Consider the following 14,744-nt stretch of genomic DNA (forward strand, 5'->3'; position numbering starts at 1 on the left):
ATAACTTCTGGTATCTAAAGATATTTCTTCCCTGTACCTGACTTAGCTAGTTGGCCCACTTGAAAATTTTCCACCCTTAACAATTCAACATTTATATACTTTACTATGTGGTCACCACAATAAATCTATTAACCATCTATCACCATGCAACATTATTATGATATTATTAAATATATTTTCTGTGCTGTACTCTACTTTCTCATGCCTTATTTATTTTATAACGACATTTATACTTCTTATTCCCCTTCACCTTTATCACCCATTCTCTTACCCTTCTCACCTATTGCAACCATGAGTTTTATCTCTGTATCTTTGAGTCTATCTTTTTGTTTATTTGTTTGTTTAAATTCAGATATAAGTGAAATTATATGGTATTTATATTTTTCTGTCTTACTTATTTCACTAAGAATAATGACCTCCTGGTCCATCTGTGATGTCCATGCTGTTTTCCATAGTGGCTGCACAAATTTACAATTCCACCAACAATGATAAGGGTTCTTTTTTCTCCATATCCTCGCCAGTACTTGTTATTTGTTGACTTTCTGATAATGGCCATTCTGACAGGTATGAGAGGATATCTCATTTTGGTTTTGATTTCCATTTCCTTGATGATTAGTGATGTTAAGCATCTTTTCATATGTCTGTTGGCCAACTGTATGTCTTCTATGGATAAATGTCAATTAGGTATCCTGCTCAATTTTAATTTGTTTATTTACTGCTGAGTTGTATGAGTTCTTATACATTTTAAATGTCAATCCCTTGTCAGATGTATCATAGGCAAATATCTTCTCTCATTCAGTATAATGTTTTTTGTTTTTGTTTTGTTCATGGTTTACTTCACTGTGCAGAAGATTTTTTTTACTTTGTTGTAGTCATATTTGTTTATTATTGGTTTTGTCGCCCTTGCCTGAGGAGACATATCCAAAAAGTTGTTGCTGAGACTGATGCAAAAGAGTTTATTACCTATGTCTTCTTACAGGAATTTTATGGTTTCAAGTCTAATCAATTTGTGTTTATTTTTGTATGTGGTGTAAGAGAGTGGTCTTTTTTTTTTTTTTTTTTTTGGCATGTTATCTGTTCAGTTTTCCTAACATCATTTATTGAAGAGACTGTCATTTCCCCAGTGTATATTCTTGGATCCTTTGTCATAGATTAATTAACCATATAAGTGGCAGTTTATTTCTAGGTTCTCTATTCTGTTTCATTGATTTATGTATCTGTTTTTTTGTTTGTTTGTTTTTTGTTTTTTGCCAGTACCATGCTGTTTTGATTACTATAGCATGTAGTATCTTTGAGTGTCAGGTAGTGTGATAACTCCAAATTTGTTCTTCTTTCTCAAGATTACTGTGACTATTAAGGGTTTTTTGTGGTTCCATATAAATTTTAGAATTGAAATAGTTCTGAGAAGAATGCCATTGGTGTTTTAATAGGGATTGTATTGAATTTGTAGATTGCTCTGTGTAGTATGGACATTTTAACAATGTTAATCCTTTTAATCCATGAGCACTGTATGCACTTCCATTTATTTGTGTTTTCTTTAATTTCTTTCTTCCACGTCTTACAGTTTCTACAGTAGAGGTCTTTCACATCCATGGTTAAATTTATTCCTAGATATTTCCTGCTTTTTGATGCAATTGTAAATGAGTATTTTTGAAAAATTTCTTCTTCTAATGGTTCGTTATTAGCGTGTAGAAATGCAACATATTTCTGAATATTAATTTTGTATCCTGCTATTTTACTGCATTTATTTATTGGTCAAATAGTTTTTGGTGGAGTCTTTAGGGGTTCTATATATAGTAGCACATCATCTGCAAGTAATGAGGGTTTTATTCTTCCTTACCAATATGAATGTTTTTTCTTTCTTTTTCTTTCTGGTTGTTGTGGCTAGGACTTCCAATATAATGTTGAATAAAAGTGGTGAGAGTGGGCAACCTTGTCTTATTCCTGATCTTAGAAGAAAAGCTTGTAGCTTTTCACCATTGAGCATGTTGTTTAGTCTCTATGTGTTTGTGTCTTCTCAACTTTTTTCTTGTAGTTGATTTCTGGTTTTAATCCACGGTGACCAGAAAAGATGCTTGATGTGACTTTAATATGGTTGAATTTGTTAAGATTCATTTTAAGGTCTAATATGTGAGCTATCTTGGAGAATGTTCCTGTTCACTTGAAAATAATGTGTATTCTGCAGTTGGGAGATGAAATGTTCTTTGAATATCTATTAACTTTATCTAGTCTAATGTGATGTTTAAGGCCATTGTTTCTTTATTGATTTTCTTTCTGGATGATATATCAATTGATAAGAGAATATTAAAGTCCCTTACTATAATTGTAATACCACCAACTTCTCTCTTTATATCTGTCAGTATTTGTTTTATATATATATTAAGTGTTAGCATATTGGGTGCATAAATATTTACAATTGTTTTATTTTCTTCATTAATTGATCCTTTTATCATAATTAATTTCTTTCTTTGTCTCTTTCTGTAATCTTTGTTTAGAAGTCTATTTTGTCTGATATGAGTATTGTTACCACAGCTTTCTTTTCATTTATGTTAGCGTGGATTATCTTTCTCCATCCCTTCACTTTCAGTCCGTGTGTGTCTTTCAATGTGAAATGAGTCTCTTGTCAGTAGTATATAGATGAGTCTTTTTATTATTCATTCAGCCACTCTATGTCATTTGATTGGAGCATTTAGTCCATTTACACTTAAATTAACTATTTATAGACATCTAGTTATTGCCATTTCATTATTCATATTTATATACTTTACTATGCTTTCTTCATTTTTTTTTTTCGGTGGTTTTTATAATTCTTCTCTGTTTCTTTCTTCTCTTGATCTTTTCCCATGTGGTTTGCTGGTTTTGCTAAGTGTTTTGTTTGGGTTTCTTTATCTCTATTTTTTGTGTATTTTTGTAGGTTTTTTGTTTTGTGGTTGCCATGAAATTCTTGTATATCACTCTATATCTATAACAATTTGGTTTAAACTAACAGGTTTTTAAGTTCAAATGCATTATAAAAGCACTACATTATTACTCCTCCCTCTGCATTTTATGTTTTTGACCTCACATTTTAGATCTTTTTGTTTTGTGTATCCCCTGACTACTTATTGTAATTATAGTTAATTTTGATGTTTTTGTCTTTTTAACATTTATACTAGCTTTTTAAGTGTATGATTCACTGTGTTTGTTATATCTTTGCCTTTACCAGTGAGAATTTTTCTTTCATATATTTTCTTATTTCTGGTAATATCCTTTTCTTTTCCACTTAAAGAAGAACCTTTAACATTTCTTCTAAAGCCGGTTTAGTGGTGATAAACTCCTTAACTTTTGCTTGTCTGGAAGACACTTTATCTCTCCTTCAACTCTGAATGATTGCCTTGCTGAGCAGAGTATTCTAGGTTGTATGTTCCTTTCTTTCAGTGCTTTAAATATATTCTGCCACTCCCTTCTTCCCTGTAAAATTTCTTGCGAGAAATCAGCTGATAGCTTTAAGGTGTTTTCCTTGCATATAACTAGTTGTTCATTTCTTATTGCTTTCAAGATTATTGCTTTATCTTTAAATTTTGCCATTTTAATTTCAATGTGTCTTGGTGTGGGCTTCTTTGAGTTCATCTTGTTTGGAACTCTCTGTGCTTTGTGGACCTGGATGTCCTTTTCTTTCTCCAGGTTAAGAAAGTTTTCAGCCATTGTTTCTTCACTTAAACTCTCTTCCCCTTTCTCTCTCTCTTCACCTTCTGGGATTCCTATAATCCAAATGTTAGTGTGTTTGATATTGTACCAGGAAGCCATGAAACTGTCTTCTTTTTAAAAAATCATTTTCTTCTTTTTGCTGTTGTGATTGGGTGATTTCCACTATCTTGCCTTCTAGATATTTATTATCTAATCTATTAATTCCTTCTAGTGTGTTTTTCATTTCAATTATTGTATTCTTCATCTCTGATTGGTTCTTTATTATATTTTCTAACTCTTTGCTAAAGTTTTCTCTGAATTCCTCTATTCTACTCTCTTCTCAAGTTTGGTGAGCATCCTTATGAGCATTAGTTGAAATTATTTACCAAGCAAATTATCTCCATTTCATTAAAAGTTTGGGGAGGGATATTTTTCTTGTTCCTTCATTTGGAATATTTTCTTCCGCTTTCTCATTTTGTTTGACTTCCTCTGTTTGTTTCTATGAATTAGATGAAATTGCTATGTCTCTCAATCTTGAAAAAGTGGCCTTGTGTAGAAGTGACTTCTGTGTAGACTGTGTGTACCAGGTGTTTTTGGCAGGCTGGTTTGACTACTATTTCTTAAAACAATTAAGATTTATCCCCAAGAATCCAGGGGAGGCCCAGCATCCTCAAAATATTTACCCTTAATAGGACCAGTAAATACATTTAGGGTTCTTTAGCAAGGAATAATAGAACGGCTACTATGCTCTATCATGTTTTCTACTGAAAGCCTGAGACACTCAGGAAATTAAAATATTTTAGTATAATTAGAATACAAAGGGCAAAGTCAGGAATGAGGTAAGTGGAAAAGCAGGAACAGGCTAGATCATAATAGACCTTTTAAGTCTGAGTTTAGACTTCCTCCTACAGGCAGTGGGGAGCCATAGAACATTGAACTATTTTAAGCAGGAAAAGGACACAATCAGATTTTTAATTTTGAAATAACCATGACTTTATTATGGAGAATGAACAGATTGGACAAGATTGATAAGAGGAGAACATAAAGAAATATAAGGCATGGCTATAAAACAATATTTCCCAGGTGACTTTTCAAATAATGATAGCTAACATTTACCTGAATTAACTCATGATATTTGCACAATAACCTGGTAATATACTTAGTACCAAGGGAACTGAGATTCACAAAGGTTAAATAACCAGCCCAAAGTTATACAGTAAGTTTCCGAGATGAGATTTGAACTCAGCGAATCTGTCTTCAGGGACTGTGTACTTAACCACTATGATATAAGGCATATACTGTCCCCTTTGCAGTAAATCTCTAATAAGTCTTGCATAAATCTACCTTAGGTGCATCTAATTCACCCAGGGAGACCAGATAAACTTAAGGAGAAAGCATAAAGTGGAACTCATGGTTCAAATCCTGATTCTGATGCTCATAGCTGCAGCCTTGGCTAAGGCACTCCAGACCTCTCAGGCTCAGTTTCCTCATCTATATAACAGAGGAAGCCATCTCTACTTTGATTAGTTGTGAAGACTGAATTACATAAGAAAATGTTTGTAAAGCTTTCAGCACATGGAAGACCCTCAAAATTGTTTGGTCTCTCTTTTGTCCTTTGTCAAATAACAAGGCCATAGTGAAGTAGACATTCCAACTGCATGACATTTCAGAATTTATGAAGTGAATCCATGATTGCTCATGAGAAACATAGAGAACCAACACTAGAAACTAGAACAATGCTTCCAAACATGGGTTCCACAAGCTTGTGGGGAAACATCAGATCTTGGTTTTTACTAATCTCTAACTGAAATTTATCATGTGCTTCAATTTTGAACATAGGCAACAAACATAAGTGGTATTAAGGGTATCTGTGCCTCTGGCCACCAGTAGAAATCAGATATTTTCATACCACATTTTGGTTACCATGAATACACTGAAAATTTTTATACTTATGACTGCTTTGAAATTACATTAGTTATTAGGTACAAGATTAATTAAACCTCTTTTTTTTAATGAATTGATAGAGAAGTGTACACATACATTTCTATCTTGTAAATTTTCTATATGTTTCTATCTCTTTTAAAAATGTTTTGATAACTCAATTTAAATAAAATTAGTTTCCTTTATAATCTTATATATTATATTTGTTGTATCTAAAAATATTTTGAGAAGAAGTCTCTGGACTTTAGCAACTGCAAAAGGAGATCCATGGCACAAAATGAACTCTAGCATTAAAGGGACTCAAGTAGTGGTGGGAGTGGGCAGAGGGACTACAGCAGGGTGAATTCTGCCAGAGGAGGGCACTAGTTATTTGGGGGCAAAAAAAAAAAAACAGCCTGTGACCCTTGGCTGAGCCAGGTCAGGATGCATATGACCCGGGCCTGGCAGCTTCTGAGACTTTTTCCTGAGCATTCTTGTAAAACAGCAACCACATTGCCACATGTGCCTGGAATTTGATTTCTAGGCCAAGTGTCAGCTTTTCCATGCTAAGACTCCCTCAGGTTTTGGCCCAGGTTCTCCTGCTGTCAAAGCCTAGCCCTTTCAATACTTCTTCCACCTGCCAGAGAGAATAGATCCATGGAATCTTGGCTACCACTTCTGAGTCACGTCGTCAGCTGCCGACATCCACCTGCAGCCTCAGGAGGCCTGAACTGCAAGGTGCCAGAGGAGACAACTGGCACTGACCTGACCCCATTAGGGCAGCATGCCTTCCCTATGTGCCAGGACCCTTTATAAATCAGGCTAATTTCCTCCTCTCTGCTCTAAAGAGCCATTTTCTTCTCAGAGATTGAATATGACTTTTCCAATCTTATCTAGAAATCTTAGTTTCTCTCAAGTTATTCCTTTTTCTGTAATCCAACAACACATTTACCACAAGAAATGGTATGGAGAACAGCTTAAGCAATGGAAAGATATTGTTATAAATAGGAGTCCTTACTGTGACTTTCTTAAACAGGTTGATAATATTTCTAGACAGTAGTAGAGCTACTGTTCAGAGGCTGGTGGGACTGTTTTCCTGTACAAAGAATCCATCTCCCTCCAAACTATCTTTCTCCAGAAGTAAACCCCGTTACAATCTTGGTTTGGGGAAATGGCCCCACTTCCCCCTGCTAGAGATGATGGACTAAGTGGTCTGTGTTGCAGGGATGAGAAGCCCCCTGCTGCAGAAAATTCTCTTCCTTCCCTACACCAGGACCTGAAATTACACCATTATATATATAATGGATATACATATATTTTTTATTAAAACTTCTCATGCTTCCAGGAGAGAAATGCATAAAACTGTTTCAGTTTGTAACTTTTTTATAGTAATTATTTACTTGAACTTTTAAAATTATGAACCGGTTGATGATGTATCGTGAGAGAGAAGAATGGTATCATTAGATCTAGCAAGGAAGTTGAGAGAATTCACATCTAGTGAGAAAAAGGAACCAAAGCAGAACTCTGGAGGAAAAAGTCATTTTTTAAGGGCTTGGTCGACGAGGAAGAGCCAGTAGAAATGACCATTTGGGTCCTTGAATGGTTTTGGATACATATGAGGCAATCAGTAAATATTCATTAAATGAACTCCTAGAAAGTGGAAGAATAAAACCATTGCTTTGTTTTGCCATTTTTATGCCCCTAACCCTATCCAACCCCTGACTGAGTGGAGCCAGGTCTTGGCTAAAATTCCATAGAATTGCTAGAATTGATCATTTTAAAACTTTTCCAATCTTTGAGTAACTAAAGAATTATCTAACAATAGTTAACAGATTCAGCAGGGGGACTATGTTTACAAGTGTAAGGTCCAGAAGTACATTTGAAAGTAGGAAGGGGTAGAAATGAAATTTAAAATTGGGAGGAGGTGAGAATAAAGAAAATGAAATAGCATTGTTTTTCATAATAACATGGAACATTATTTCCATTACAGACAGACACACTTATAAAGTTTAAAGCATTTAGGAAACTATTTATCTTCCTATTTGTTTAGGGTATATTGTCTCTAAGAATTAAAATTTCTCAGAGGTGAACTTGTGCAAGTTTCAATATGGCAAGTATAGATCTTTCAAATACAGTATGGAATATATGGCTAGATAAATGAATGGAGAAAAAATGGAAAGGATAATAGTTGAATTTCTGCTGAGACACTGTATAATATTAGAGTTGATGTTTTTTATTCACTCTATATTAAATGCAGAATATAAATATAAAAAATTACCTTTCTATTTTAATATTTAGTAGACTTAAATAAAATTTCAGGTTTTTCTCTCTAATAGCCTCAGCTTTTACTATCCCAACATATTTTGGTGGAATATATAATTTGATACACTATCAAGTGAATTTAATCAAATATGACTTTATATTTTAGATATGTGTACCAAAAATTTAAATATTCATATATTAAGCAAATACAAATTTTTCACATGCTGTGTCTTACACCATCCATAAAGAATGCCAAAAAAAAAATAAATTTAAGTGAACCTAATCAAATTTTAATAAGTCCCACATTTTCACCTAGATGGATGTATCAAAATCATGTCCTAAAGCAAAAAAAAAAAAAAAAAAAAAGAAATGTAGTTTTATTTCATATGTGCCAATACTTCTACAAATCAAACTAGATCATCACTTTGGAAACTGAATGAATTATCTAGTTGGCCTAAATTGATTGTGCTAACCTCTATACTTGTTAACTCTAAATTTGCTTTTGCTCATTAGAAAATTTCTAATGCAGATTTAAATAAACAATGCAAAAGTCTAAAACGTGCAGTAGAAATGTCACTTCATTAGCAAATTTGAATACCTTTGGTTGAAAACTAGACAGAAAGAGTTCCTGTCAAACTCTTTGAGTTGCTCACAATTAGAAATTTAGAATTTTAATTTTCCATGCCCTGATAGTTCTACAAACTGAAAATACTTTGTAATATTTCTTTCCATAGGTAAATTCTAACTTCTCTTTTGGGGGAAAAAAAAAAAAAACAGTCAAAATGGAGACCAAGGGCATTCTGTGATGGTCAATGTCCTGGCACATCAATGATATTGCAGATCATTCTTCAAAATGCATTTCACAATGTTTAATATTAACTTAAAGTGATTTCAATGTCATTTTACTTGATCTTCTGATTTTCTAAAGTATGGATAATCTAGTGTACTCATTAGATAACAAATTTAAAGGGGAAATTTTTTATAAATTTTTGTAGACATTTTATCTCTTACCTGCTTGGGACTGGGAACATGGGACTGTGTACAAAGATATTTATTTATAAATTTACCTTCTAATATTGTATCATTTGTACATAAATGACAACATGCGATTCAGTTTAGGGGAAGCTTCAGTACTCAATTTAAATGGCCTTAATGGAATTAGAATTTAATGAACTAAAAAATGGCTCCTACCTCAATTGGTAATAATATTTAGCATGTTACTTTAACATGGGCTGAGATGTCCAAAGCAGTTAATTTGTCATTCATTGGTTGTTCCACCATCATGTCATATCCAACATTGATGAGGAATAATACGGTGCTAAAACGTTTTGTTATGAGTCCTACAACTTTTCAGTATCAAATTTAGAAATAGATTTTTCAGCTAACTGGAAGCAGGCTCATTGAAAAATGATATTTTTGATTATGTGTTCTGAGTGTTCCATAAGAGAATGTTTGCAACTTGATTAAAAATATTTGGCTGCGGTATAGGCATCATACCAGGGTTGACTTGCAGATCTCAGCTATTTGACAGTCATCCCTTCGTGCTGGTGGTGGCCCAGATGTAAGTTATTGTTACAGGTCCTGAAAAAGAGGAAAAGGAGAAGTTGTTAGTTTTATTGCAGTGACATATTCATTTTCCTCATCTATTCAATTCTTTAGAATTTGAAAAGATTTATTGAACAGATAAATTCCAATTTTATATTTCATTGGAAAAATGAAGAGAAATTCCAGTTATTACTAGACATTTAAAAAGAATCTGTATCCAAGTGTCATTGATATCTTTAATGCAGATGTTTTAGGCAAAGCAAGTATAATTTTGCCACCTGTCTCAGTTATTTAGGGTGCCTTTTGCACAGAATGTAGTGGGAAATTCTATGGAGGTACCTATATGCCATAGCTTCATTATCTATGTAAAGGCGGGAAAATAGAAATAAAAGCCATGACTTGAGTTTCATACCACCACTTACCTTTATGATGCTTGAATAAGTAATTTCAATTTGGGGGGGATCTGATATGTTCATCTGTATAAAGTGTTGCACTTGAATACCATTGAGGCCCATCATCTCTAAAACACTACTATCATTTATCTAGTTTTGCTTGCTTTATTTTTTAGTATCTTTGATGTGTTTGGGAGACTTTAAGGGCAAAAAGACATTTCTATAATAGCTCGAACACCTTTACACTATTTCACATACTTTGAAGTACTTTGTAAGACAAAATGTACTAAAAACTGCAGGCCAGGATGAGGAATTTCTGATGGCTCCAATCAGGCCCTCAAAATACTTCTTTGAGAAGAGACAAATAGAATAATAGTACTGCTGTCATTAAAACAATACTAATGAAAAACACATGGAGTTATGAGTCTTTAGCAACGAGTATTTTAAAAATTGTCTCACATCTTGGGACAATTACTTCATGAAAGTGTCTCCTTGGACCTGCATTAATGGTTTTTCTTTTGGTGATTTTTCTTTCATCTTCAACTTTCATACCTTGTTTTCACTTTGTCTCTCTTGCTATCAGCATTTTTTGTCCTCATACGGAAAAACTGGTCCATTGTGATGATGATGATGATGATGATGATGATGTATAGTACTTTTAGATTTGTATGTTTCCCAATCTTAATTTCAAGATAGAATAGTCTAAGTTTTCTCTTTTATAAAACTGAAATCACATTGCTCTTTACATATATGGCCCTTTTATTGCTTGTGGGTCTGTTCTCTACCGTGGTATTTGGCTACTCCAGTTGAGGTTTTTTTTGCACAACCACATCTCCTGAAACATGTCAAACTTCACTATGGAAACAAACAAGTAATAATGAAGGTTCTTTTTTGGCTCCAAAGTTTTTCCAAACAATCAGGCTGCAGCATCTTGTTTCTCTCAGAATTTAAAGAAAATGAATAAAACTACATTACTGTTACACTAAGCATCTTGGAGCTTTAAACATCTTGTGATTTTGTTGTGCCTGACAATAGGCTAATACCTAACCGACTTCACTGAAAAATTCAGTATTTTAGCAAACCAGATTCATCTAAATGTAGCCTAAAACTATAAAGGAACCAAAAAACCAAGAAACAGCCCCTTTTAGTTGAGAAATACAGATGCCTTTGCTTTTTCATTGGCAAGGCCAATAGTTTTTGCTATTAGACATTGTATTTTCAAGAAACAGCTGTCTAGTTTGGACCTGTCATTTCTGTGACAATGATTAGTTAGAGATGTTAGAAACAGCAAAGTAGCTCAAAGAAATGGAGCCTACAAAGGCAGGAAGCTCATGACCCAACTGTAAATATACTATAGGGGGAAAAATACTTAATGGAAACTAAGATAATAATTTTCCTTCTGTGAATGATTGCCTTGATATTTTTCTTTTCTGAATAAAAGCCTGTTATAATGAGTAACTATTTTTACACATTCCATTAATTGCCATGTGGCTTAACTCTCTATGGGTTCTAAAATTAGAATAAATGCAAAACAAGCAATGGCCTTCATGGCTTTTAGATAATAATGATACTTCCTTCATATTTAGTTTTATTTTGCATTTTATAAAACTATTCTATGCCTTGTATGATGTTTTGTTTTTTCCTGTCAGATAAAGAGTGAAAGTATATTTATTCTAACATCACAAATCAATCACTGCCAACCAAGGGGTGGGGCAAGTCACTCATTTCCAACTAGCTTTCCTGCACTGATTGCCCCATTTTCACAACTACTATAATATTTATCATCCATAGACACAGATAAATACTATTTACTTCATCGAATTATTTCATCTATTAGTCTTTGTTACTTGAGACAATGCCTTTATTTCTTATCTATCCCCAGCTCTTAATTGAAAACACAGTAAATTTACAATTAACTTCCCATTCATCATTTGACTTCATTGAGTCTAAGAAAAGTTGATGTAGAAGCAACCAATAGGCTGAGTTCCCCAAGAAGTCATAACCTGGCTCATGGCTTTATACTTTCTAGTCCATAAACTACTTGCTTTGTCCCCTTGCTTACCTGCATTTGTCACTTGAACTCTTATTTTAGGTTTAATTGATAAGCTGCTGCACACCATTTATCAGAAACACCATATCTCAGATATGAAAACCCAGCCTCTGCATTCGAAAAAGGCAGAAATGCATAGACAAACTTGGTCAAACGTGGGAGGTAAAAAAGCAAATTGAGAATTCAGTTATTAGAAATATGCCCCAAATCGAAGTTTGTTCCAAGTTAACATTCTCTTTCTCTCTCTCTCTCTCTCTCTCTCTCCTCCCTCTCCCCTCTTCCTCTCCTCTATCACACATTATGCACACACACACACACACACACACACACACACATTAACTCAAACTGATAATTGTAAATATCCATTCTCTCCTTCTTCATTAGTAAGAAAACTCCTACTGTTTATCTGGGCATAGAAGTCACTGAGAATAAAGACTATACTTCCAAGTTTTCTTTGTAGCTAGTTATGGCTATGTGAATAAGTTCTAGCCAATGAAATGTGAGCAATCACATTACTTGCATCCAGAAAGTGTTCTTAAAAGAAGCACACTCTTTAACCTCTTCTGGCTTTCTGCTGGTTTGAATGCAGGTGTAATGGCTAGAGGTTAGCACTGTTTTGACCATTATGTAAATTTCACTTACTAAAGTTAGTGGAGCAAAAAACAAGGGGAGTCTGAGCCCCTGGGCCATGGACACTAGAGCTTCCATAGATGACCTTTTATTGAAACAGCAATTAACTTTTATGTTTTCCAAACTATTGTTATTTTCGGTTTTGTGTCACCTGCATCTGAACTTAAATCCAATGAAATCACTAAAATTAGATCAAAACAGAAATTAAAAATAAAAGTGCAGGCGGACTTCCAGTTTAACTTTAGATATAGAAAGAGCTTAAAAGTCATCACTCCCAACCTTATAACAAGAAAAAGCTGGAGAAAAAGTAACTTTTCTCAGACCCATCAGAGAACTGAGATCACAGAGCAAATTACCTCCCAATCTCTGGAGAGATAGTAACTCTAGGGAGACAGAGCCCCAGAGAATTTGCATACCTGAAGCAGATGCCTCTGGAATATAAACTAGAAATGTGGATGAATTGCTGAAAGCCAAGTAGAGGATAACATCAGAGTGAGAAGCTCCTGGGGGCCTGTATGCATAAGCAGTCTTTTCTTCCAGGAATCTCACAAGGCTCTCATAGAGTGGGTCAGGAAGAATCCATAAAAAGAATCCAAAAAAAGGGAGAGAGAAAGAGTAGTCATGGAGAAATCCACCAAGACCCTTCTTTCTTAGGCTTCCTCTCCAGCGAAGACATTTCCAGAGGGCAGCAGTAAAATTCCATCTCATCTAGGGTTAAATAACACTATAACACTATAGTGTACCTAAGCAAACAAATCCATAATCTACAGAGAGAATTCTTCAAGGACATAGATTGGAAAGACTGGAGAATACCTGTTTCAGTTTGGAAGACATTAGGGGCAAAAGAAAGAAATCTTATCCCTAAAGGAGGGACAAAAACACCTGCAAAAGCCACACCCCTAAGACACAGGTCCACTGTGGACTCTAGTGACTGAGACTCAGAAGACTAGAGAATGCCCCAACACATACACACACCCTACTACACAAATAAACCTTTAGTAACAATAGCAGTAGATTATAGTTGAGAGAGCTGCAGGAGACAGATTCTCTCTAGGGACGAGCACAAAGGGAAACTCCAAAGCTAGGAAGTGAAACAAAATAAGGCCTCTAAAGGAATTTGAATCCACTAGCATCCATGGATACCATAAATATCAAACAGCTCAAATCCTGGTCAGCTTAACATAAATCCTCACACTAAAGACTTGTTTACCTATGATCTATTGTCCTATACAATATGTTCAACTATCAACAAAAAAAGTATAAGGCATGCCAAACGCACAGTTTAAACAGACAAAGCAATTATTAGAACTAGACTCAGATATGACACAGTTCTTGGAATTGTCAGACAGGGAATTTAAAATAACTATAATTAATACGTTAAAAGCAGTGTGGAAAGGAAACATGGCAGAGTGAGAGATGTCCTCAGATCTCTCTCCTTGAAACAACAATAAGCTGAACATCTAAAACTCAACAAAAAACACCCAAACTATACACCAGCACATCTAAGTGTGGGATCTGCGCATAAGAGCTACCACAGGTCAACACTCCAGGTGTCGGGTGATAGACTGGGAGAAATAAAGAAGCTGCCTCTTGCAGCAACTCGAGCTCCCTGTAGGGGAACGGGGAGGGGAGAAGGTGCGGCAACTTCCCTGAACAGCCATGTCTGGGTATAGAAGGAAAGTACTTTAACATAATAAAGGCCATATATGAAAAACCCACAGCCAACATTATACTTAATGGTGAAAAACTAAAAACCTTCCCTCTAAGATCAGGAACAAGGCAAGGCTGTCCACTATCACCAGTGTTATTCAATATAACACTGCAAGTCCTAGTGAGTGCAATCAGACAAGAGAAAGATATAAAAGGCATCCAAAAAGGAAACAAAGAAGTCAAACCGTCACTATTTGTGGATGACATGATTCTCTATATGGAAAACCCTAAAGACTCCCCAAGAACACTACTAGAAACAATAAGCAAATACAGTAAAGTTTCTGGATACAAAATCAACATTCAAAAATCCACAGCGTTCCTATATGCTAATAATGAAGTGTCAGAAAAAGAAGTGAAAAAAATAATTCCTTTTGAAATTGCAACAAAAAGAATAAAATACCTAGGAATAAATTTAATGAAACATGTGAAGGCGCTATATAATGAAAACTACAAGTCTCTATTAAAAGAAATCGAAGAAGATACAAAGAAATGGAAAGATATTCCGTTTTCTTGGATTGGAAGAATCAACATAGTTAAAATGACCATATTACCTAAAGCATTATACAGGT

The sequence above is a fragment of the Pteropus medius genome, unplaced genomic scaffold, assembly GCF_902729225.1.
Source record: "Pteropus medius unplaced genomic scaffold, Ma_sr-lr_union100, whole genome shotgun sequence".
Taxonomy (NCBI): Eukaryota; Metazoa; Chordata; class Mammalia; order Chiroptera; family Pteropodidae; genus Pteropus; species Pteropus medius.